This window comes from Ixodes scapularis, unplaced genomic scaffold, assembly GCF_016920785.2.
Source record: "Ixodes scapularis isolate PalLabHiFi unplaced genomic scaffold, ASM1692078v2 PGA_scaffold12__126_contigs__length_90152505, whole genome shotgun sequence".
In the NCBI taxonomy this organism is placed as follows: Eukaryota; Metazoa; Arthropoda; class Arachnida; order Ixodida; family Ixodidae; genus Ixodes; species Ixodes scapularis.
The window spans coordinates 136,308-157,804 of NW_024609838.1; the positions used below are offsets into that span (position 1 = coordinate 136,308).

Here is a 21,497-nt window from a genome sequence, read left to right on the forward strand (position 1 = left end):
GAACTGCCTGCATAAAGTTCCAAGACATTGAGTCACACACACTGAAGTTAGGGAGCAGGGGCACGCCGCAGGGCTCGGTTCTCTCCACGTTACTTTTCAACGTGGCAATGAGGAGTTTCCCAGCAGCTCTGAGGAGCATAGAGGGGCTGAATTTCAGTATTTACGCGGACGACATCAACCTCTGGGTTAACCAGGGGAGTGATGCGAGCATTGAGGAGCGCTTGCAGGCGGCGAAAGACACTGTCGTGGACTATGCTGCTAATAGGGGTCTCTAATGTTCTGCGCAAAAATCAGAATTATTCGCCTATAACCCAAAGTCTCTCCGATGCAAACGCAGCTGGGATTTTAGCATTAAAGTAGAGGAGAAACCAGTTCCAAAGGTAGATCAGATCAGAATCTTAGGACTATTCATTCAGGAGAATGGATATAATGATGGGGCAATCAAAAGACTAGAAAGATTTGCCACGCAAGCCCTTGGAATATTTAAAAGGGTCACGCTGAAAGGACGAGGCCTGAAGGAAAGAAGCTTGCTTAAACTAATTCAAGCATACGTCATAAGCCACGTGGGCTATGCCACGCCTTTCTTAAACATCAGGTCGGAGGAGAGAAGGAAACTAGACTCTCTCATCCGACGATGCACAAAGAGGGCCCTAGGCTTACTAATTAGCACCTCCACAGTGAAGCTCCTCTCTATGGGATAGCACAATACCTGGGACGAAACAGCGGAGGCTGTCAGAATTTCGCAGCTCGAAAGACGTAGCCAAACGACCACAGGCAGAGCTATCCTCGAGATGGTAGCTACGCCTGCAAACAGATAGGGGACTACGAGTCAAGTCAGGCATTCCTCATGACTGCCGAGAAAACCTAATCATTCCCCTCTCTCCTCGTCACACGCATCCCATATTCAACACGGAGAGGAGGAAGAAGAGAGCAGAAGCATTAATCAGACGCTTCGATTTAATGGACAGCAAGTCGGTTGCGTATGTGGACGTGGCCAGTGGCAAGTCGGGTGCGGCGGTCGCCTCGGTGGTTGACGGCCGAGATGCTCCCGTATCGGCCGCCACCATCAGAAGCCGCAACGCAGAAACGGCTGAAGAAGTTGCGATAGCGCTCGCTTGCGTTGGAACGAAAGTCAAATTTATTATTAGCGATAGCAAAACGGCCATCTGGAATTTTGGGAAGGGTAGGATCTCGCCGGAAGCGGCAAGGATTTTGACCGGTAGATAGCTAAACAGAAAAATTAGCCTAATTTGGACCCCCGCACACACGTCCGTTCCTGGCAACGAAACGGCCCACGAGTTAGCCCGAGCTCTCTACTTCCGGGTAATTGTGGGGCCGCCCGACTGCCGGAACATGGACGAGCGTCTGCAAAATTATACGGATATTGTCGAAAATTATAGATCACAAACGAAACTGGTGCCACCATCGGACAAAAGTCTAAGCAATAGGGAGGCAGTCACATGGCGGCGCCTGCAAGCTGGGAACTTCATAAACCCAGTCTGGGCACACCATGTTCAGATAGATGACAGACAAAACGATAAGTGCAAGCACTGTGGGGCAAGAGGGACCCTTGACCACATAATCTGGGAATGTGCTAGCTCCCCAGGGGCTAAAGCAAATATAAATTGTAGAGAAGCCTGGGAGGCCCTGCTGCGGAGCGAGGTCCCTGCTCCACAGCAGCAAGCCATCCGCCTGGCGGAAGAAGCCCCGAAGAGCCAAGACCTCCTTGCCTGCTTCTAATCGCGGAGGTCCCGGGCTCCGTATCCTAGGCCTGCGTGCCGGGGACAAGGACTAGGTGTCTCCTTATCTGGTGGAACATTAAAGTTGTTACCCATCCATCCATTCATCCATCCATCAATTTATATTTACGAGCCTACCGCTGTGCCGCCGTCTTCCCGTTGGTTATTGGAGCAGGTGAGATCAGCCACTTCTAACCTTTTCAGCCCCTCTCTCGGAGAAAGATTCCTTTTCTGCGAACCAGGGCCCCTCTTGACGGCACGTGACAAAGAATCCCTCAAAAAGTAAAACATATCCAAAGATGTGTTGTGTTCTGCTATTTCTCCTTCACTTCTTCTATTGATTGTCCTACATATCTCACTTTAAGAAACCTATCTTCTTTCCTTGGTAGAAGAGCGTGTTGGTTTAAGTCATGGATGAAGAAAGAATAAACAATTAAAACAGGGACAACACAACCACATCTTTCAACTAGCAACAGACGAGTAAACTTTCAACAGCGAGCAGCCGACTATACCCAGTAGGAGTGGGGGAGAGAAGGGGAGAGAAGGAAAGATAAAACACGCGAAGTGCAAGTCAGGGTGGTAGGGTTATCTCAGATTTTAAAAATTCAACCTCAGTTTTCGTCAGCAGGAGGGAAGGGTTTGACACGTTATTTTTTGCTCGGCAGGGAAATCATAGAATCATTCGCCATGACCAGAGCAAAAAATAACGTGTCAAACCCTTCCCTCCTGCTGACGAAAACTGAGGTTGAATTTTTAAAATCTGAGATAACCCTACCACCCTGACTTGCACTTCGCGTGTTTTATCTTTCCTTCTCTCCCCTTCTCTCCCCCACTCCTACTGGGTATAGTCGGCTGCTCGCTGTTGAAAGTTTACTCGTCTGTTGCTAGTTGAAAGATGTGGTTGTGTTGTCCCTGTTTTAATTGTTTATTCTTTCTTCATCCATGACTATCTTCTTTCTTCTCTCTTTTTCTATGTCATATAAAATCAGTTAATCACGAGGCACCGGACGAGATGGTCGTTCTTTCATAGCGGTACACCTGCCGCTGAATTCTACATTATGGCGACGAGGATGGGATCTACGTGAGTTCAGCGCTGGACTGGGCCACGGCGAGAATATGCTGGGAATGCTAATCGCCAAATGGGCAATTTCTTGCGTGTCCTGGCAAAACCTTCCCCAGAACCGATCCAGCAACAAGAAAGCGACTACATCGAACGGCATCACCGAGTGCTGAGAAGCCATCTTGGACTAGTCATGGCCTCGGGCGGCAAGTTACCCCCAGAGTTCTTGGTCAAGCTGGGACCTCCGCCCATTCCATGGGAGAGATGGATCAAGATGTTTGAGCGTTATTTGCTAGCAAGCGGCGCTCAAGAGTTTGGTGCAGAACGCCGTCGGGCAATGCTGCTCAATTGTCTCGGAGAGGCCGGCCAGCAGATTTACGACGCTCTACCAATGCCTGAGCCTGCTGTTGAGGCAGCGCTAGCACCGCTGGCAGCAGCAGGCGGCAAACAGGCTGTGGAAGCTCCCCTTGATGTCTACAAGAAAACAGTCAAGTTACTGGAGGCTGAATTTACGCAGCCAGCCAATGTGATGCTCCAGGAGCTCCAGTTTCATCTACGAAGACAAAAAGAAGGTGAGCCCCTTCGCGATTTTCTGTCGGCTCCACGGATGTTAGCCGCCAACGCTAATTTTGGAAGCCGTATTCAAGACTGTATCCGGAAACAGTTCATGATTGGAGTGGCTGCAACTGAAATTCAGGAACGTATGGTCCTCGATGCAGCTCTCCCGTTCGACGTTGTTATGCATACCGTCATGAACCTCGAAAGATCACGTCGAGAGGTTCGAGAGTGGGCTAGCGTCGCTGCACCGAGCGAACAGACCTGTCAAGTGACGCATTCATCAGACAGCGACGTCCGAGCTTCGAGACAACCCAGGGAGAGACAGTCCGGGCGACGTCAAGGACATGCTTCCAGAACGCCATTCAAGCAGCCTACCCATCAACATAGTTCTTCACAACAGATATGCTATGAGACATCGCCGCCACCTCCACGGAGGTCATCATCCCAAGGGGTTGCGAGACAACGTCCTTGAGAGACGCGTGTGCGACCTGCGGGGGAAGCGGCCGAGATCCGTTCTCCAGCCATCAGCAACCACGACCTAGACACTCGTCGGACCACCGTCAGGACCCCGCGGCACAGTCAATTCGCTCAAGGTCAGGCTCGCAATGGCGGCAGCATTCAAGGCGACATGACAATTTTCGCCACACACGTACTTGTGCCAACTGCAGAAATGGCCCTCATCGATGCCAGAGCTACGACACCTGCCCCGCAAGAAACCTTTATTGCTACAACTGTGGTCGCAGGGGTCATCTTGGCCGCGTATGCAGAAGTACACGTCGAGACTACCAGCGATCGCAATACAAGCAAGTGGAGCAGGTGCTCTCAGATTATGATGACTACAAAGACGACAATGTTGATGATTCTGAGATCGTATGCCACATAACAGAATCACCAACGAAAAAAGTCTATATTAGCCCCAAAGTCTTTGGAACGCCGATACAGTTCCTGCTCGACACCGGGTCATCCGTCTCAATAATGGACAAAGCCACGTTCATGCAATGGTTTGCGCGAGATGCACTCGTTATACCACCACCGGTGACGCTACTGAATTATTCGCTCCAGCCCATTAATATCTTGGGAGCCTTCAAGGTAATGGTGATATTCAAGCAGCGTCACGCGCAAGTGCTATTCTACATCGCAGACCAAGGCACATCATTGTTAGGCATGGACGCCGTTGTGGCGCACGACATCAAAATGAGCGGAGCAACGCGGACTTCTTTTTATACTGCGACCAGTGACACCGGTGAGGCCTCTACAAGTGGGGCAGAACAACCGTCAACGTCGTCACAATCACCTACATTGACAACCAAGTCAAGGGCATCAAATTCAGCCGTGACCTCTCAGCTGCACGACTCGTCAGCTGCACTGGAGGAAGAGTGGACTGAACGGCTTCTGCCACCAGCAAAGGCAAGTCTGACTCTACCTACTGCCTTAGCGAAGCCTGTGTCTTCTCTTCCTAGACTTCCATCATCTCAGACACACTTCGATCATCTTTTCACCCCAGGACTAGGCCGAGTTAAGGGAGTCACCTGTAAGATAAAGGTCCGTTCCTCTGTCACTCCCGTTAAACATCGTATGAGACGTATTCCTAAAGCTGCTGGCAAACAAGTTTCTGACAAGATTAAACGTCTTGAGGAGGCTGGAGTAATCGAACGCATTAATGCCTCCGAATGGGTGTCACCGATAGTAGTCGTGCAGAAGAAAGACGGCAGTATTCGCATGTGTGTTGACCTTCATGAAGCGACCAAAGTGGTCGTAATCGACAGCTACCCGCCTCCACACATTGAAGAGTTGCTGAACGCCTTACATGGAGCGCAGCGTTTTTCCAAATTTGATCTCGCAGCTGCATACCATCAAGTCCCATTACACCCCAACAGTCGGGATTTTACAGCGTTTATTACGCATGAAGGACTGTTTCGCATTAAGCGAGTGTGTTTTTGATTAGCCTCAGCGCCAGCCACATTTCAGCAGATGATGGCGAAGATGTTACAGGGCTGCAAATGGGTGCTTTTCTACCTCGATGATGTGGTTGTCTACAGTAAGAACCAGCAGGAGCACCTGGAACGCCTGAAAGAAGTGCTCGTGCGCATATCTGAGGCTGGTATGAAACTCAACAACAAATGCGTTTGACGTAGGAGAAATTTCGTTCTTGGGGCACAAAGTTAGTGCTGCGGGGATTTCACCCCTACAAAACAAAGTCGACGCTATTCGTGCGGCACCCATCCCCACGGACCTAAAGCAGCTGCGGTTATTCCTAGGAATGGTTGAATATTATTCCCGCTTTGTACCACGCCTGGCTTCTGAAGTGGAACCGCTGCGAAAGTACTTGAGGAAGGACACCCCGTTCATCTGGGACAAGGCAGCAGATCGAAGTTTTAATCGGGTGAAAACGATGCTGTCCTCTGCACAAACGTTAAAGATGTTTGACCCAGAGCTGCCTATCATCGTAGCTATGGATGCTTCAGCTTATGGAATTGGAGCAGTGTTGCAGCAGCTTCACGGACAAAACATTCACCCAATTGCTTGCGCGTAACGTACGCTGACTGCCGCAGAAAGGAAGTACTCTTCGGGTGAACGAGACGCGCTTGCGTGTCTGTGGGCCTGTGAAAAATGGCACACATATCTCTGAGGTCGCCAATTCACTCTGCGCACAGACCATCAAGCTCTCGTCGCTCTTCTGGCCACAAGAGGAATCAAGTAGCTGACGCTCTCTCCAGACTTCCGGTAGCAGAAGATGAGGGAGGGACAGCATTTGACGACGAGATTGTGTCTTTTACCGCTCTGAACGATGAATGCATATCAAAAGCTCAACTCCAACAGGAAACGGCGGATGACCCCCAGCTGACTTAAGTGATGTCTTATGTCATGTCGGAATGGCCTCCATCTAGGGCGTTGTCTTCCGACGAAGCCATCTTCCACGCCACTAAAGAGAGACTCTCTGTGCACGACGGTCTTCTGCTGCGCGGTGAACAGTTCGTCGTTCCTACTAGTATGAGAAACGCTCTCATCGGCCGAGCACACGAGGGACACCCTGGCATCGTCAGGACGCGGACTCGCCTTCGCAAACTATATTAGTGGCCCCGCATGAATGCGGAGGTGAAAATGGCAGACCAAGCCTGCGGTGTTAGTAGCTCGGCCGACAAGAGTGCCAAGACATCGCCAACACCCTTGCAACCCGTGCCCTTGCCAGACCTACCATGGTCAAAGCTCGGCATTGACATCGTTGGCCCATTTGAAGCATCGCCACCAGCATATCGGTACTGCATCATGCTCGTGGATTATTTTTCAAAGTGGCCTGAAGTTCATTTTTGGTCCAACGTCACGACAAGCACGGTGACCAGTTTCCTGAGGCTCGTCTTTTCTCGGGAAGGATACCCCGACACCATTGTATCTGACAATGGACCTCAATTTTCTTCTGCAGAATTCGAGAGCTTCCTGGCTAAGCAAAGTATTACCCAACACCTGGTTTCTGTGTATTATCCACAGGCGAACGGGCAAGTAGAACGATTTAATCGTACCTTCAAGTCGTTCTTACAGTGTGCTGCACTGGAGAAGCGTTCAATTCACTCTGCCGTTCTAGATTACTTGTGCGTGTATCGTTGTACGCCACACGCAACGACAGAACTGTCTCCTGCGGTTCTGCTACATGGACGCAATCCACGCAATCGGCTTCACATCATTGGCCTTTCTCCATCGCAGTTCTTGAAGAACCCGTTTGAGGAGCTGCAGCGTCTGCGGTGCCGAGTGCAGCGGGGACAAGAGCACAGCAAGCGCTACACAGACAGACGGCGAGCTGCCAAAGTTCCGACATTCGAGGTCAGCGGATGGGTGCGCGTCAGGAAGCCAGGAAAGGTAAAGAAGGGAGACCAAGCTTTTGGTCCCGAAATGAAAATTGTGGAGCGTGTCGGCCGATGGGCCTTCAAGCTTCATGACGGTCGCATCTGGAACGCCTCCAAGCTTACGGCGGCAACGGCTCCACCTGGCAAAGATACCGTTGAGAAGTCGTCGCAAGCAAAGACACAGCCTTTTGAGCACCTGCCTACACAGAGGATTCTGAAAGAGACCTCTAGAAGCCAGCGTCCTCATCATGAGTGGAGGCCAAACACATTAAAGCAGGCTGCTCAGTGGCAACGGCAGCAACTAAGGCGACATACGCCTCCGCCTTTTCCACCTCCACGGGGACAAGATGAGGATGGAGACGAGGCGTGCCCAGATAGTCCAACCGGTCTTTTTGAATCTCGACAGGGTGCCGTGACGGTACCACCAAGTTCACACCAAAGAGTAAGGTTGCCACCGGAAATTCCCGTTCCCTCAGTGGAGGCTACTATTCCTCCAGTGGCAGTTTCCGTTCCCCCAGTGGAAGAACTCGCCGACCACCTGTGCGGTTTAGAGATGTGAGTCTCTGACCCACGTTGACAGACATGACAGTTGTCTATATTTGTCTTGGGGGGGGGGGGGGGGGGGAGAGAAGTTTACATATTTCTTTAACGCTTATTATCCGAAGTGAAATTATTTGCTAGAATTCTGTAAATAACTTGCCATAGTTTTGTAAATAACTTGCTTGAATTCTGTAAAAAAAACTTTCTGAGAGTGTCATTTGAGATATTGTGTACAAGAGTATGAGTGTTGAGTGCGAATGTTTTAAAAATAGCCTAGGCCAAGTGTGATAATGAATGCTTAACTTGAATTTCTTTTGAATTATGATTTCGTGCATCTTTGTTTTGTATGTATAATATCTATGACTGGCTTTGTTATGTGCATCTTGTATACCCGTCTTCTCTCCAAAAGGGGAGGGGGGAAAATGTTGTGTTCTGTTATTTCTCTTTCACTTCTTCTATTGATTGTCCTACATATCTCACTTTAAAAAAACCTATCTTCTTTCTTCTCTTCTTTTCTATGTCATATAAAATCAGTTCATCACGAGGCACCGGACAAGATGGTCGTTCTTTCATAGCGGTACGCTTGCTGCTGAATTCTACAAGATGCTCCCTTGGTTTTGTTTTACTTCGGTCTCACGTCTCACTCAGCTTTTCCTCTCTCCCCAAGAGTGCATTCTCTTGAACGTGTTGATCTGCGGACGTCCTTTCCCCGCGATCTTAGAATGGACTGAAGCGGACTCTACGAACCATCGGAGCCAATGCAACGCTGAGAAAGTATGACGCGACAAATGGGCAAAACACGTCGCTGCCCTCGTTGTGCCCGACCGGAAAGTCACGCCTTCTTTCCTTTGGAATGACTCCAATGGCTCATAGCGTCCGTGCGCGGTCCCGTTGAGAGTCAGTCAGACCACAGGCCATTGACGCTCCCAGGGTTCTCTCCACTTGGATGAGACCCCTCTGTGGGCCGATGCAGTGTGAGAGGGAGGGAGAAGGGTCATGTTACACGTGCTGAAGGGAAACGATAACAGGGCTGCTAGAAAGCACAAAAGATACAAACTAAAAGCGAGGCCCTGACGCCGCTTCCCGATCCCTTTGAGGGATCGAGGTGGTCGTGGCCTGGACACCGCTCGCGAAAAACAAACTAACAAAGTAAATAGAAAACGACAATTTTCCATCAGCAGCCCTACAATAAAACGTAAAGACAAAACAAAAAGGAAGAGAAAAGTAGGGGTTAACAGACAGCTGAGTTGGGGGAAAGAATAAGGAGTTTTCGTAGACCGTTCTCTCACTTCCTCTGCGCTCTCCGGAACGAAGACGTTGCGCATCCGCGGCGCTAGCCTTGCCTACAGAGTCTCAGATCTCGTAGCGGGTTGCTGAGTGGAGAACGTCGCGGGCCACCGGAAACCATCCACGAGAACTCCCTAATGTGTAAAATGACTTTTGTTTGGGCTAGTTGGTTCTTACCATTTTAATCATGTCCCTAATGTGGCACTTGTCAGTGAAGTTCGCCTTGACTCGCCCAGAAGTTCGCCCAGCGTTGACTGAATGTTATTCAAACCTACTGAGCTCAAAAAGGAAAGAATGATTACATAAAAGACTTACACGGACGACCACACGTGTACGTCCTTTACGTTTTTATTCTTTCGTTTTTAAGTATTCATTATAACAACGCGCTCGAATTAACTGCTACTGAGCTACACACTGTCTTGTGTAGTAAAAGTGAGCTGTCAGGCGGAAAGCTCGATGTTCTAGCCGGAACATTGCTACCACTCGGAGACCGCGACCGCCCATTCGGCGACAAGTGGCCCGCGGGGTCTGCGCAGCGAGTAACATGCGCAGTTGAGAAACAAAGGCTGCTGCGCCCACCGGGAAAGACTGGAAAGACAAGATCGCGAAGAGGGGAGGGGGGGGAGGGGGGGGCGACAGCGGCCAGTTCCGGGAACAAGCTTCCCCTCGGGGAATGCTTCCCACAAAGAGTGGCCGTTTTAGTCAGATGCAGTGTTTTAGATATACTGAAAACGAATTGTTTAGATAAAAATATCATATGTATATACAAATTAAATAATGCCGGTCTTTTAAAAGTGCCCTGGGGGACACCTAGTTTGACTAAATATTTTTGCTCAATTTGTTTTTTTGTTATTTCTGTAGTCTGATTTCGGTTTTCAGGGTAGTTGTGAACCAGTATAATGCTTTCACTCTAAATCTTGAAGACTGCATGCGATCCATTTAATAGTATTTTATGACACACTTTCATTTAGTTTTCTGATATCTAATATAAATAACGGCATTACCCACTTTCATTTATGAAACGAAGTCGTCCAAAAAGTTTTTGTAGTTGATTTCTCCTTGAAGCCATGTGTGTCAGTTTTTAAATAGTATTTATTACGAGAAACGTTTTAAGGTATTTTACACGCTTCTTAAAAATTATGTAATCAATTACTGGAAGCATTCAAACATGCCTGTTGTTGAGATATTTCTTATTTTTACCCTTTTTATATTTATTGTTTTATTTATTTATTTGACAATACTATCAGCCCCACAGTGAGCACTCGGAGAAAGAAATGAAATAACGGCAATATCCGAAATCAAATTCTAACACGCACGCGCAAAGCAGCATACATTAATGCTGAAATACGCTATAAATATACTGCGTTCTACTGTCTAAGAGACCGGTTTTTAAGCCCCTTGCAATCTCTTAAGACCAGCTCCGCTGCAGCGCACCCGATCCTAAGAAGTCGCAAGAGGCTTAAAAACCGGTCTGGTCTCTCTCGGTCTTACTCAGTCGGTACATTTTCCGTCGATAAGGATTTTTCTGAAAAACACAAAATTTCGAAATCAAAACGACAGAAAAAAAAAGACGGTGTTTTACAAAAAAAAAAAAACTTTATATAAGCACAGTGTCACTGGTCCATAGGGCATGCCACCTCAGTTTCCCTTGAAATATGTACGTAGAACCACTCACAAAAGGGGTTTGCCCTTTGAGGTTCCTTCAAGACATTGGGTCATGGTATCCGGACTTTATTTTGCTTTTGAAGTTTTTTTCAATTATAACAACACAGGCGAATTAAATTCGAATTTAAATGATTGAGAATTTGACAAAAATAAACTCTGATAAACCCAGAATTATCAGCGAAAAATAAACTCCAAAAAAAAAAAAAACACCCTTTGGCTTCACGAGAAATAAACTCCGAAAACACGCGGAATCCTAGCCGCATTTGTGACAACATATGAGAAATTGAAATTCAAATGATTTACTGATCAACCTTTGAGAAACTTGATTGTTCATGTGCCACATTATCATTACAAATACTTCTGATCACATAAACCCGTAGTTGAAAAAAAAGTTTGTTATTATCCCCGGGCCATACATCGCTCCAAAATTGATTTTCATGATTTGTTCAGACGACTGTTGAAGTTTTTTCCCCCTTATTTTGTCGGTTAATTAGAGAAACGTATTGCGATGGATCGATTGTTTCTTCAAACGTTTTCCAAATATATTTTATTTTCTCGGTTGGGATTGGCGATGTAACTTAATGTGTTCTACTATTCTAAAAACATTCTTTATAGTGGTCCCTTTGTTTTGTTTGTTTTCAAAGATTTTTAGCTATAATTATTTTGTTGAGTACGACTCATTTCTTTCTGTTACCTATGCCCTATCTGGTTCTCTTTTTCTGACAGTCACCTCTCCCGCATTTCAGCTAGGGTACTGAATACAGACTTTTAAAAGCATTTTTACGTTTCAAATTACTTAAAATCTCGTTGTCGCCATACGTGGCTGCAGATTGGGAAATAGTTAGATTTTGGTTTGCGATTACTGGGCGGAATCGCGGTATTCCGGGAGGAAGTGACGTGCTCTCTTTTACTTCTGGTAAGAGAAACGAATATGCTGCATTACAGCGTTCAAAACTTGAAATGATAGCTGCACGGCATGGGAAACAAAAAAAAAATCTCATTAGCAGTGCTGCGCAACAGGTTCGAAACGTCGACTTTGTGGTGGTTCCAATTTTTTAGTATTACCGCTTCAGTTGCGGTAGTGCTCCACTACAAAAGCACAATCCTCGCCTTTCTTTTTTGCACAAAGCAGCCCTTACTAAGTGGGAGGGGAAGCTCAGTGCCTTCGCGCAAAGCATACGCCAAAACAACTCGATCGGAAAAAACGAAAAGAGAAAAGATGGAGAGGGGGGCACCGTTTTGGCCGGGCGGTGGTTGTGTGTGTTTGGAGGGTACACCATCTGTAGGAGCCTCCCCACCATCTGTGGCGAGTACCGGAGCCATCAGTTGCGAGTGCCGCACCAACACGGTACTTAGTTTGCCCTTCTGCCGCAACGCGCCGCGTCGTTAGTGTCCTCGCGATGATAGGAGGAAACTGGAAGCTGCACTTCCCTGGCTTCGGAGGTGTGCATCTCCGCAGTAAATGAGAAAAATGAAAAGTAAACGCGTAGACCCTAAATATTAAGAAGTTACTAACAAAATAAATTAAGCGACATTTTATATTCAGTTGTTAAAGAAATACTTATAAATAAATAGCTAATATCTGGAAATATCAGGAAAAGCTTCATACGTATTTACTGCAGAATTATTCTAGGCAATGGCGCCTTTTTCGGCCCGCCAGCCGCTGTTATGATCGGCCACCCAGAGGGCAGGTTCGGCTTCCTGGCAGCGCCATCGACCACCCATCGAGTGACCAGAGACTCGGGCTCGGCATTCTGGCGCCGCCGAACATGCCGACCGACGCGGCGTGGGTGGGGTGCGGCTTCCGGGCGACACCGAGCGGGCCACCCGGCACAGCGGGAGCTGACCCCCCTGACACCCCGCTGAGAAACGGGGGCCCGCTTCCTCGGCCTTCGGACCGGGTGCTAATGAACGACGTAGACAAGTGGAGACGTTTGGGTCTCGGCGTGTGATCGGGAGAGCTGCCTGTTCCCGCGATCTTCTGGGAGACGGGACGAGAGGGATGCTTGGTCCGGGGTGTGACCACGTGGGAGGTCCGCGTCCCGGGAGACCTGCAGAGACGTCCCGTGGTGACGAAAGTGCCCTTTCCCCTCGCGGGACCTTGGACAGGGACCCCCTCGCCACTTCAAGGAGGCTACATTAGCCGGTGCTCGGACTCGTCAAGAGTCTTCCCTTCTCAGACGCCAAAGCTGAAAGATGATGATGTAAATATTCCTGTATATAAACGTCTTCTCCTCTCAGTGAACGTTCCTCAGTATCTTCGAAGTCCACGACGCTTGGAAGTGGGAGCATGCTCGGCCCGGAATCGTAACACCGCTGTCTCTGCTGTTATCCTGCTCCCGCGCTCGCTTTCTCTTTTCGCGAGTGTTATTTTCACTTCTAAAATTTAAAGATGAAAGGCGAGCGGACACGAATGAGCCGCTCTCAAGTCTGTGCAAGCGAGCAAGTGCGAGTCTCCATTTAGGACCGGTGATTGAGAGCCTCTCGCTCGCCACTATTCTCCATTTCATCGAGCACGGCCGAGCATGGAAGTTAGGCGTTGGGCTGTTCTCAGAGACAGTGGACAGTTGTGTTTTTGACGCCTGAGAATGTGAGGGCGGTGCTGCGTCGTCGGTGTGGACCTGACGCCGCGCCGTCTAAAGTCCGCGCCGTACAGCTCGGGTACGGTGTCAGAGGGCTGCTTGGTCTCTTGGGTGCAAGCGAGTTCGGCTACAACTCCAGCTATGTTGGGGGCCGTCCGTGTTTTTCCCCTTATATGTGTTCCTCAGTTAGGCTTTTTTTTTTAATCATAAAGTAGACCAAGGGATTTGCTGTCCTAAGTTCAGTCGTTTTTTTTTGTGTTTTTTTTTTTTCGTGTTTTCTTTACACATGAATGGCTTTGATCGAAGCTACTAATGTTTGTTTCACTTCGCGTGCAAATGAAGCCGAAGCTACTAGCAAAAGCATGTTCCCCTGAACCTTTGCTTGCACTGCATGCTCGCGCTTGGCAGGGGCGCTGAAAGCCTCGCGTTTAGAATGAAGTGGATCATGGTGGGTCAATGTGTGCTTGCATGGGGCATAGTTTGGTGCTGGACTCGAGTCTGCAGAAGCAAAATGTGAAAGGGCGCCTATAGCGTATTTGCATTCCTACAGTGGATCTCAAGCAGGTGCATAGTGCGCAGTGTTTAGCTCAGTAAAATTAAAGATTCTCAATTAATCAGATACAGAGATGGGCAAAATAAATGCAAATTTGTATTGAAATACAAATACAAAATAATTCGTCAAAAATGTATTTAATTACAAATCTAATTACATTTCCAAAAAAGCATTTAAGTACAAGATACAAATACAGTCAAATGTATTTGGTCTCCTCCAAATACTTTTCCAAATACATTCCTCAACATTTGCGTCAGCGACCTCAGGGCACCTGCAACGGGTTTCTGGGTATCTCATTTTAATTTTGCATCGCACACTCGGGAGTTAGTGTGCGAGGCTCTAGTAACGTAATAGAAATATAATGACAAAAAAATCTAATCAGCTTGGACGTAATAGGTAAAAAAAAATACAGAGCTTCAAGCAGCTTTTTTTTGTGGATTATAAATTTTGGTATAGACCAGGGGTGGCCAAGCTGCGGCTCGCGGCTCCCTCCCCTAACCCCCCCCACCCCCCCCCACACACACACACACTCCCCCGCCTCCCTTCCGGTTTAGTATGTTCCAAGAAAAATATGGATGGAAATCAGGCTGGAAAGCATCACAGGTTGTCACAGGCACTTATTTAGCCAGTCTGTCTGTGAACGTCGGTTTCGTCACTATTCTTGCCCTGGAGTAGCACTGTAATCACAAAGTCACTAAACGCTTGTGCTTGATTGAGAGACACTGCATTCGATGCAGAACGTAGTTTTTTTCCTGCTCTGAATAGTGACAATAAATTTGAGGGATGTATTTTCGCCCACAAAATTGTATTTAATTACAATTGTATTTGAAATAACCACGTTTTAGTATTTAAATACACACGTCAAATACATTACCCAATTTGTAATTAAATACAAATGCAAAATACACAAAGTATTAAAATACGTATTTCAAATACTTGTATTTGAAATACTGCCAATCCCTGATTCAGATATATGTTGTTAATATACCATACATAAACTCTGATGTTGATTATATGCTATCTGCACACACATGAAGGCACATCATCATGTCTGCACTTTGGCAGTTTCATGATTACATCGCTATATATATCCTACCTCTGAAAAATGGATGCACGTCTGCCCTCTTGCAGAGCACAATCTAGTACAATCACTGCAAAGTGCACCCAGATGATCACGGGGCTTACAGTATGATGCAATTTAAGAACATAATTTCAACATGGATATGTTCAATTTCCTTGCACAGATCACTTCCCTGGTGCCTCGTCGTACACTGGATGCACTCCATAGATGGCAGGAAATGGCCTACTGTGGATTTGTGGGAGAGAAGGTGCGCAAGTACATTTAATGCTCTGCTTTCGTATTTGAGTGGCACTCCACTTTTGAGAACAAATTTATTTTTGACTTTTAATTGAACCCATTTCTTTTTGTATTTTCAGGAAAGGCCAGTGAGCAGGCATCAACGGAGCCCATTGACCATAAAAATGCCCCTGGTAATTTCTACTATGAAATGTGCTATCCTTTTTTACTACCAGTCAAGTCGTGTACAAGGCAAGTTTGAACATTGTTATATGTGCCTATTTGTTTCCAGAGCTGTGAAGCAACATTTTTTGGTAATTAGTCACAAAATTACAGTTCAAAGGCTTGTATTTTGTGCCTATTTTTTAAGTATGGAACCAGTGTTGTATAGGCATCTTTAATATTTCCCTGAAGATCAAACTGTGTCGCAAATATAGTAAAATTTACTTAATGAAAGTTGTCTGCACTCATCCCTTCAAATGGTTTTGTTAGGGTAACGAGATGTAGGAATGAGCTCCCCACGGCAAAGACTACACTCTGTTACAACCAAAAAAAAGTGCAAAAATGAGACGAAGGACGAGTGAGAAGAATGTACACGACAAGCGCTGGCTTACAACTGAATTTTTATTGGGAAGAAACATGAAACCCTCGAACCACCAAAACATTAACCACTGCCAATTTTATCAATGTGATTACAATATTGCTTCGTAAGGACACCGTTACGAAGCAATATTGTAATCACATTGATAAGATTGGCGGTGTTTCATGTTTTGGTGGTTCGAGGGGGTTTTATGTTTTTTCCAAATAAAAATTCAGTTGCAAGTCAGTGCTGGTCGCTTACATTCCTCTCACTCGTCCTTCATCCAATTTTTGCACTTTTTTTGGTTGTAATGCATCACCAACTCGCCCAAGTTACCACTCTTAAGGCGCATTCCCACCGGCGATGTAAGCAGTCGCGCGATGCGACTAGATCGCGTTAAAAAATTACATGGTCACACCGGCGTGCGCGATGAGCGAGTCCAACGCCTTCGTTGGCGAGTCGTTTCACGAAAACTCTTGCTTTAAACGCCGTTGATTGGCTCAGCCGCTCCGCCACTAGATTGCATCGCAAAAAAGTCGGACCGAGTAGCGACTGGTCAAATCGCGTCGTTTTTACAATGAAAGTTATCGCACGACTAGATCGCATCGCCAGTGGGAATGCGCCTTAATGGTACACTCCGCTTCACCATAACATGGCTAAGGGTGAAAACTATGGCCCCCGTGAGCCAATTAAAGTGACAGAGCAAAGTACATGACAACACTCCACGGGAGGAATGCACGACGGCTACATTTTGATGAAACTCGCTCTGACTGTCTTGCGGGGCTGCAGCGTTTGCTCTTTGCCATGTTATGGTAAAACAGTTAGTACCTTGCACTATGCTAGTCGGCTACTAAAAGGTTTTAAAAGTGTCGTGAAATTTGTCTGCACTCATACGTTCTTCAACTTGATTTGTTAGGTCCATGCGGTGTAGCAAGGGCTACTCACCACACCAGGGAGTAGCACCTTAGACCATGTCACTCAGCTACAGGTACGTTCCGATACTGGTGTAAAAGTTGCGTGCACTCATCTTTTCTCCTTGGTGCAGAAATGACCTTGCCATGCCAGGGACGAACAGCTTACACTACACTACTCAGCAACAGGTAACTTCCAAGTGTTGCAAAATTTACGTTCACTCATACCGATACTGTCTCCAACTTGTTTTCTTAGGGCCATACGATGCAGAGAGGACCTGCCCACGCCGGGGATTGTCACCTTACAGTATGCCACACAATTACAGGTACTTTCTGGATGTACTATGAAATTTCCCGTACTGATACCTTCTTCGGTTCTTTGTTAGGACCATGAAAAAACAGCTGCAAGATTACACAGGGCAAGATGGTTTCCCAATGGGTAAAAATTGAACACCAACCTCCGAGATGAATGAAGAGTATGGCCACTAGAAGCACCTGTATGGATAGGACACGAGTGTAGTAATAAAACCATATTGCCAATATAAATTGGTTCAGGGTCGTCCTTTGACTGGCTACAGCATATCCAGGCAAGAGTAGAACGGATTTAGGCATGCCATCTAAAGAACAAAATTGCATGTACGTCGGACATGCGCAATGGGATCCCCATTGCGGATGTCCGACGGACGTGCAATTTTGTTTGCTTGGGCGCTGTGTCGGATGTCCCGCGGATGTTCGGTGGATCTGAATTGGATCTCTATCGGATGTTCCCGGTATATCCGAAATTGGCCTGCAGATGGATCCCATTTCAGATGTCCAACGGATGTGCGATTTTGTTTGCTTTGGCGTTCTGTCGGATGTCCTGGGGATGTTCGTCGGACGTATACGGATGTCCCACGGATTGATTGATATTTTATTGATTGATATTTATTTATTGCGTGCCCAAAAACATCATAGTGGTTCTGACATTGGTGCACAGAAGTCAGATTCCTATGAAACATGCAAACATATGGAAACCACAAGAGTCATATTAGAACAGTCAGCATAATAAAACAGTCGTAACAAAGTACATAAAATACACATCAGGTGTTAAAGGTAAAATAAGGCATGAAAAAAAATCGTGCTGGACAAGGAGGTTGCATGATGGCTGAATACGATAGATTGGTGACTCCTTTAATCGCATGTCGGGGTAGAACATGTCGCACTGTCGCGTGAATTTCGTTGGCACACGTAACTTTATGCTGCCCAAAAGGTCAGGTAAGTCAATTACACCCTGGATAAGCTTTTGTAGAAAAGCCGCATCTCGGCAATGCCTTCGGTCATCCAAAGTGCTGAGATTCAAAATCTTAAGCAGAGAATGGTGGTCGAAGTAAAGTCTCCTGTGGAAGTATCGATTATAGACTATGCAAACCGAACGCCTTTGCACCGCTCCAATACGTCTACATTCAGTCTCCGTTAAATGGTTCCACACGACAGAAGCGAATTCGAGCCTGGGCCTGACCAGCGCACAAAATAAACGTAATATGGTCTCAGGTGCTTGGAAGTGCCGAGTCAAACGGGAGATCATACCAAGCATTTTGAACCCGGTACCACAAATAGTAGTTACATGAGAACTGAACGTCAGTTTGCAATCGACTAACACCCCGAGGTCCCTGATCATATCAGTTCGAGTAATAATACAGTTTCCCAACGTGTACTTAAAATGTAAAGGATTTTTACGTCTAGTTAGCGAGATGACTTTAGTTTTGTTTATATTCAAAGGCAAACGGTTGGATGAGCACCATTGCAAAATACTCAAAACATCAGACTGTAACGCATCACAATCTTTTCCAGAACAAATACTTGAGAATAACTTAATGTCATCGGCAAATAAAAGCACTTTAGCAAACTTTACACACTTTAAAATATCATTTATCACAATAAAATACCATACCAGGAACAACAGTGGCCCCAACACTGACCCTTGGGGTACGCCTGAAGTTGGGATAAACGGATTAGATAAAACAGTATCAACTCGAACAAAATTTTTCCTCGATGACAAGTAACTATAAACCCATTCACAAAGTTTAGGGGCGAAACCATATTGTTTCAATTTATGTACAAGCAAAGCATGGTCAACCTTGTCGAAAGCCTTTGTAAGATCGAAATATACCGAGTCAACCTGCCCTCGGTTTGAAACGACCGGGGCTGCGTAGTGTAGAAAAGTACAAAGGTTAGTTTCGACAGAGCGCCCTTTAATAAAACCATGTTGTTGCAGCGTCAGATACTTAGATAAATGAGAGAAAAGACATTCTTGCATAATGGTTTCAAATACTTTAGCAAAACCACACAGTAGTGACACGGGACGGTAATTTGATACAATACCAGCATCACCAGCTTTATGAATGGGCACAACTATGGCTTCCTTCCATATTGCTGGAAACATACTGGTACGCAAAGATACATTAAAAATATGGGCTAAAATTGGCGCTAGAAGCCCACAGCATCCTTTAATAATAAATGGTGGAATGTCATCAGTGCCCACTGACGATTTCGGCTTGAGTTTTTTTATCGCCTTTTCAACGTCCCGTGTAGCAACACTGAGCAGGGAGAGCGAGTCCCCATCACTGGGATCATTGATTAGATCTGACTTCACCGAATGTATGGGCGGTAAGTAGCAGCTGCTAAAAAACGAGGCAAACTCATCAGCGATGTCTTTTGGCGATGTAACATAATGAGTATCACCGTTACTAGAAGAGCGCAGACTTGAATGTTGTGAAAACGAATGCGGTTTGGTGATTACGTGTTTCCAGAAAGATTTGGGATCAGAATATAGACTATTTTCAACATGTCTTTCGTGGACGTATTTGTCACGTGCAAGCAATATTTTAGCTAAGGAACGAAAGTTGGAAAACTTTTGGTACCATACTTGTTTACACGTTCTCTTGTATAGACAATGAAAACGAGTCTTTTTACGCAGAGCCGTCTTCAATTCCCTCGAAAACCAGCTCGGAAATTTCCTCGGTTTAACGAGCCTTTTAGGCACATACTTTCCGATAGCTTCCTTCATTACCGAAGTCAATTTTTGTGCTGCAAAATCTGAGTCATTCGAATCATATAACTCAGACCACGCGTGTGATTCTACATGCCTGTAAATGCTGAAGTAATCTCCCTTTTCGTAACAGTAAATGAATTTCGATAGTTCTCGCGATAAACATGGCAAGTAAAATTCGGCTTCAAAGGGCGGATGATAAGCATCGACCCTCACCAAGGAGTGTGACGAAGACGCTATCGCGCCGACAGGGAAGTTTGATAAAAGCAAGTCAAGTGTATTGCCAGAAGCATTCGTTAGATTATTGTGCTGTGAAAGACCATAAAAGTTGATAAGTGGCACAAACCAAGAAGCTTTGCTCTCTGTCAGGTAATCACAACAATCAAGTCTGCCAAGGGCCCAGTCTACGCCTGGAAGGTTAAAATCTCCAAAAATTTGCACTTTGTATTCGCTAAAATTGATTAGACTTGTTAAAGTGTCGAAGTGTGAAATAAAAGTTGAGCATTCAAATTTAGGTGGGAAGTAATAGTTTCCGATGAGGTATTTACTACGATCACGCAATAAAATTTCGAGCCATACGCACTCATCACAAGTCTCAAGGTCTTGTCTACGGCACGATTTTAACTTGCTCGAGACTGCAATTAACGCCCCACCGCCGAAACGTTGACCAGTGGCGCTATAATCACGATCGCGGCGAAACACAGTGTAGTCATTCGTAAAATATTGTGAATCATGTATTTCGGCACATAACCAAGTTTCAGTAAGACAGGTTATGTCAAACGGATGTTTGATATATCTGAATCGGACCTCTATCGGATGTTCATGGGATATCCGAAGAAATTCTGCCCAGTAGAAATTGGGTCAGGTTAGTGCTTTGACTGGTTTACAACATATCTGGGCTAAAGTAGAGTGAATTCAGGCGTGCCATCCGAATATCCGAAATTGGCCTGCAGAAGGATCCCATTTCGGATGTCCGACGGACACGCAAATTTGTTACCTTTGGCACTCTGACAGATGTCCTGGGGACGTCCGTCGGACGGCTACGGATCTCCTGGGGACGTCTGAACATCTTGAGCGGATATCTATCAGATGTCCAATGGACATCCAGTGGTTTGTTGGGTATAGATATGCAGTTCCAGACTACAGATGCAAATTCTAGTTTCGAACGCACATGGGACTATATAATCTCAAAAGACAGTGATGAGTGATAAATGGTCCAGTTAAGCGAGACATTATGCCTAGCGTGCGTAATGACTGGCTAAAAATGGAGTTTACATGAGAAAGAAAAAAAAGGTGGTCGTCCACAAGTACACCTAGGTCTCGCATCTGCGTGGTCCGACAGGTCGTTTCATTCTACAGAACATATACATAGGATAAATTGTGACGCTTTCTCGACAGCAACATGACTTTCGTTTTGCGCGGATTTAAGAAAAGATTGTTAGAACTGCACCATTCTACCACTGAACGAAGACCGTCCTGCAGCAAAGTGCAGTCAGTGATTGAGGTGACCTCCCGAAACAACTTCACGTCATCTGCGAACATAAGTAATTGAGAGTGTTTTACAGACGACACCAAATCATTTATAAAAATAAGAAACAACAAAGGCCCAAGTTTCGAGCCCTGAGGCACTCCCGACACAGAAATAAATGGACGAGACAAGAAGTCGGATACCCTTACACAGTTCTGCTTTTTATGAAGATGACTCCTAAACCAGGTATTGTACCCAGGACTGAGGCCATAGTCCCAGAGTTTCAACAACAGCACTCTCGATTGACCTTATCAAAGGCTTTGGACATATCCAGATATATTGTGTCTACTTGGCCCCGACACTGAATAATTGGAAAAGCAAAATTTAAAA

At 46.2% G+C, this 21,497-nt stretch overlaps 1 protein-coding gene, 1 long non-coding RNA gene and 2 pseudogenes across 2 annotated transcripts in view; 3 read left to right on the forward strand and 1 right to left on the reverse strand.

Moving 5' to 3' along the window:
* The window catches only part of LOC121835319, a 162,354-nt gene that overhangs the window by 130,488 nt on the left and 10,369 nt on the right, over window positions 1-21,497 (reverse strand). The window lies entirely within an intron of this gene.
* On the forward strand, window positions 3-1,740 carry LOC115323650 (annotated as a pseudogene).
* LOC115323651 lies at window positions 3,101-7,076 on the forward strand (annotated as a pseudogene).
* LOC115324132 lies at window positions 16,349-17,122 on the forward strand. The gene is made up of 4 exons (XR_005717009.2): window positions 16,349-16,688; window positions 16,746-16,800; window positions 16,868-16,937; window positions 16,998-17,122. It is a non-coding gene; the product is annotated as an uncharacterized LOC115324132 (long non-coding RNA).